The following is a 5,406-nucleotide window of genomic DNA, read 5'->3' as shown; positions in this document are numbered from 1 at the left end:
GGGGTTAAATTGGTTGTTGCTCAACGTATATGTGTATGCAATTATTTAGATAGTACTCCCTCCGTCCCATAATATAAGAACGTTTTTGAGACTACGGACAGAGGGAGTATGTAACAGGGTATTTAATAACCCAAGGTCTCTCTCTCTCTCTCTCTCTCTCTCTCTCTTCTGTGCACCATGAATATACTATGACAGATGCATGAAACAAGATCAAAAATAAGAGAGAACACATGACTGTGTGTACCTGAATAGCGCCTGGTCAGCTCACCGTAGAACTGAGACTCTAGGCAGGGGCTTCTTGGAATACGCCGAGTGGCGCAGCCAGAAGAGGGAAGGGTGGTGGCCAGCCTCCAGTCCATCCCACTCCAGCTTCTCCCACCAGTCCTTCTCGCAGTCCATGATAGGGCGGCTATCTCGGCCAACAGCGGGGAGGCGCCTGAGACCCCAGCATCCCCTGACCCTGATAGTCTCAAGCTTGGGAGCAAACATCTTGGCCTGGCATATATGTTCCAGCTTGAAGAGCTGATGGAAGTAGATATGCTTCAGGTTTGGGAAACCTAGAACATCTTTACGGTAGCTTGTAGCTATGCTTGTCAGAATCTCTGGCTCCACGGGGAACACCTGCCTTAGATCACCACAAAAGACGATGTGGAGGGTTTCCAACCTTCTCAAGGTGTATAACCTGGAAAACTGGAGCACAAATGTGAGCCTCGGGCAGGAGGACATGTGTATGATCTGCAGTTTCGCAAAGGAAATAGGGTCCTCAATATCCCGTGCCCTTTGTCTGCTCCAAATGCAATGGGCCATCGGGAGATCAGCTGCCCAAAAGTTTACTAGTTCTCTAAATTTGTTGTATCCCCAGATAATATTGAAGATTGTGTGCAACTTGGGACATCTCACAATGTGACAAGATTTCAGATGTTTCCATATAAGTTTCTCACCTCCCATGGACATCATATGTTCAGGGGTGACAGTGCTGATGGAAGAATTGTCGTGCGCATGCAACGACTCAGCCTTGTCCATCACAAATATGATAGCCTTCACTACTTGTGTGCTCTCCATTCTAGTGAAACTAATTCCATCACCAATCTCCACATGGGAGCCCAACGGCTGAAACTGCGGTGCACTATTATAGCAATCATCAATAGTCATGTTGTCAACAACGACATCCATGTAGGTGATGTAAGCATTGGGTATTAATGACTTCAGCCGAGGAGGACCCATTATATGCCCACTACTACCAGTGGTAGTCTTCTTATAGCTTTGCTCCTAAACTTTGTTGGTACATGGGACACATAAATTTAGATGAAACCTACTACTCTTCCAACAGAACTCAACATTACTCTCTAATACCAAGGTCTGAAGAAACCTTATGTCCATTATAGTAGCATATGCTTGAAGAAGTTCTGCTTGAACAAGACAGACTAAAGAATCAATGCGTAACACTGTATGTTTTGGCATACCATTTTTAGGCCATAATATGGCAAGGAGCTGCAGACATCCCAACAGAATAATTTGCTTGAGGCACGGGGCCTGCACCACCTTATCTTTCAGGTCAAGTGTTTTGACCAATGTACCTGATAGATCTAGCTCCTCAAGATTTGGAAGCGATCCACGCAACTTGAAGTTCACCAATCTTGCACAACCAGCCAAAGAGATATGAGAAATTTGAGCATTGTTATTCTGATCCCCTCTTGTACAACAATCTAAGCTGAAGGATTCAAGTGATGGCGGTAGTCCTTCCGGGCCCACACTTTCCAGTTTAACACAATCATCGAGAATCAGAATCTTGAGGCTAGTAGCCCCTGACATACTTGGCAAAGCTTGTATTGTACTATCCCCAGATAGGTCAAGGAACTCCAACTTAACCATATTGGTGAATTCATCATTTTGGCCTGTCCCCCAAGGTGACGTAGGCTCAATTACTCGAAGCTTGTGAAGGTTTTGCAATTGTCGCCATGTAAAACTGTGTTGCCAAATCCTTCCCTTCTTTATGTGTACCTCTCTAATGTTTCGATCAATCTGCTCTGTTATCTCCGGTGACAAGGCAAATTCCCAATCTGTGCGGCATATGTCTAGTACCCATAGGCTCTGAAAACATTCCATTGCTGGTCTATCTTGCTTCTCAGCTTCTTCTACTCGATGATCCTTGCAGCCATCTAATCCGAGGAACCTTAAGTTGCGGCAACAACCGAAAGGAGGTGCAGAAAAACAGAAGGTGCAACGGCATAACTTGAGCACATGAAGCATGTTCGATTGATGAAACGTGTCATTAGGTAAGGGTCTTGATGGAGGATCAGATCTGCTTGCGGTTCCAGCAAGAAAAAAGGATGTTGACCATGGATACAAAACAGAGTTATACCTGGATAATATCCACCTTTCAAGAGGTGTGTTCAGTTCATCACCAAAAGTGGGCAGTGAATTAGATGAATAATCCTTTATATTTATTTGTTGATGCAGAGCAGCTGCAACCTCCCATGCTTCATCATCCTGATCTCCTTTTATAATCCCATCACAGATCCAATAGTTAGAAGCATGGGTAGCCCAGTCATAGTCCATGATGTTGCCTCCCTGAGAATTTAATGACAGCAAATACAAGCAACACTCTTCAACTGCTTCACCAAGCTTATTTGTGTACCCAACAATTTCTCTAGCCTCTATTTTAAGCAGAAAATTCCACAGCTCATCATTGTGTGCATAAAGAAAAAGATTGGAATCATCCACCTTCTCACTAATTCCTGGGTTGAGCCGAAGCCTTTCCCGAAATGACCACAATATCTTAGTACCAAAAAACTCTGGTTGAGGAATGCCAAAAGCGCTTAAATTAACCACATCATTGCTTCCGTTATGAAAGACCACTAAACATCTGTGTGCCATAAGGACTTGAAGGATCTCTTTCCCAATGAATCCTATTTCAGCTCTTGAGCCTTCGTCTATCCCACAGAAATCATCTTCTTCATCTTGCCTATCAAAAATATGCATTACCCGATGAGGAAGAACTTCTTGTGCAATTGTCCTCTGGAGAGCTCTTCGGCTTTTCCACCTGGAGCAATCGATGTGGATGATCTTGTTGAATATCTTCAGCAAAGATGGTGGAGGGTCTTCAGCTATAGCTCTAAGCACCGCCGAAGCAGCCAACCCATCCCATCCATCAAAATAGATGGCCTTGTGTGCAGGACTGCTTGTATCCTCCAGATAAGGGATTAACTGTTGCACCGCTTCTTCAATGTTGTCCACATAAATCCTCTGCATTAGTAAGTTGATGGTAATTAGTTGAGGTCACTCACTACAACAGTTTTCGTCTAGCAATATATATGCAAAAGGTGCACCTATTAATTATATGGAGTTATGGACTCTAGGCACTCATGTAGGCCCACAGTAACCCAGGAGCATAGTTCCAGTGTATATGTGTTAATCAGATGGACCACCAGTCGTACTGTCGGCCATGGCAGGCGGCAGGTCATCATTGGTGTGCGACCCAAATCCAGTATGCTCTGGTTTGAAGGTCAGTGCTAGCAGCCACCTGCCAGAGACCGGAGCATAGCAGTGGCAGTGCTGAGCTAGCTGGGAGAGGAGGCAGAGAACCAGAGATGTTAATTAAACTGGTGGCGTTTGGAGGAGGGCCAAGTCATGACCTCCTAGAGAAAGGAGGACAGCAAGGTCCTGCATCCAGGGGATGGGGCACATAATTAATCTGATGACGGTTGGAGGAGGGTCCGTCCCCTTCTAGCTAAGCCTCCTAGCTCTTGTAATATTATTATTAATCCTCAAGATTTAAAGGGTTAATTAATTTCAGCAATAGTTGCATCCTTTTTTTTTGTGTGTGTGTGTGTGTGTGTGTGTGTGTGTGTGTGTGTGTTAATATTAAGCCATCGTTGCTTGATCCTTGGAGCTAATGAACACATAATTAAATCTTGAAGGTGTGACAATTTTATTCAAGAGCCAACTAAGACATCTCTAACATAACATGCCACCAGAGGAAAGTAATACTCCCTCCGTAAACTAATATAAGAGCGTTTAGATTACTATTTTAGTGATCTAAATGCTCTTATATTAGTTTACAGAGGTAGTACTAATCTGCACCGTGAGGATTGCATGCATGCATGTGTAGCACAGAAATTAATACCTGTCGACGCATGATGACTGATGTTTGAGTGAAGGCCTTGCAGAGACAAGAAGCTCCAGAAATCTAACCCATTGATTAATTTGCACCTCCAGATGAATCAATTTGCAGGTGGCACCTAGTTACCAGAAGAGCGTAATTGTTAGTCAATGCATAATTAAAATACTGGTTCTTTTGAAAAGAGAAGAAACTGCAAAGCAATCAAGATGGGAAATATATGTAGCAGAAGAATCGTATTAATAGTTTTGATAGTACCTTAATCAGTAGGCTGGCTGGCACATCTCATGAGCTGATCTATGGTGAGGTTGCAGAAGAAACAATTTATACGTTTATGACAGGTGAAGGAGGAGCAACGAATGAATGAGGATAGCGGGGAACAGTTGTGCAAGTGTTGCCGATCGACTTGCTGGTATGCAATGCCGTGCTTGCTTTTGTTTTTCCTTTGGCTTTAGTTCTGGCCAAAGCATCCGTAGCTGGTTCTTTGCTTGAGACTGGAGCTACTTCAAGAATAAAGATTGAACTATCAGCTTCTTCCTCCTTTTCCTTTTCTTTTTCTTTTGCTTTGAATAAAGCAGGGGTCTAGACCTTGGACTGGATTCGAAGCAGTATCAAAAGGTGTGCTGGAGGGACTCACACATTTATTTTCTTCTCTACTTTATGAAAAACATAAAAATAAGACTGCGCAAACAGCCGTGGAGGAAGTATATCCAACAATTTGCATACATAATCCCAATTCTGGACTTTTATGATGAAAATACATGTGATGCAGTGCAAAGATTCGAAGAATGCAAGCACCATTGTTAGTACAATATAAAAAGGTGTAACTGGAATTGATTGGTTGGAACCAGCGAAACTGCACAGCAGACTACACTATTAAATTGCCACAAAAAAGGAGATAAAATGTTGACATAATGCGTCAGTACTATGAAAACTGTACATCAGACTGCTAATGGCCAAAATGATGATAAAATGTTGGTCATGGTACTGACAATCGATTGATTGACGAAAGAGAACTAAGTTACTTAGGCCAATAATAACATGAATTGATAGGTTAAAAGTGAAAACTGTATGTCAGACTGCTAATGGACAAAATTCAAAGTATGCAAGCTGTTCGATTGGAACTAAATTGTAGTACTCCCTCCCATGGAGTTGTACTAAAGCTGCGACAAATGATATGGATCAGAGGGGGTACATCAGACTATAATAATGCTAACTCAAATAAATTGCGACAGAGGAGTGAATAAGTTGCTTAGGTTGATGATATTCGACATTTATTTTTTTTT

The 5,406-nt window shown here is 42.7% G+C and overlaps 1 pseudogene; it reads right to left on the bottom strand.

The window, feature by feature from the left end:
• LOC119357126 overlaps positions 1-4,551 on the bottom strand; it is a 5,674-nt pseudogene extending 1,123 nt beyond the window's left edge.
• Between the last annotated feature and the right edge of the window lie 855 nt (positions 4,552-5,406).

This window comes from Triticum dicoccoides, chromosome 2A (genome assembly GCF_002162155.2).
Source record: "Triticum dicoccoides isolate Atlit2015 ecotype Zavitan chromosome 2A, WEW_v2.0, whole genome shotgun sequence".
Lineage (NCBI taxonomy): Eukaryota > Viridiplantae > Streptophyta > Magnoliopsida > Poales > Poaceae > Triticum > Triticum dicoccoides.
This window is presented reverse-complemented; position numbering and strand designations above follow the sequence as displayed.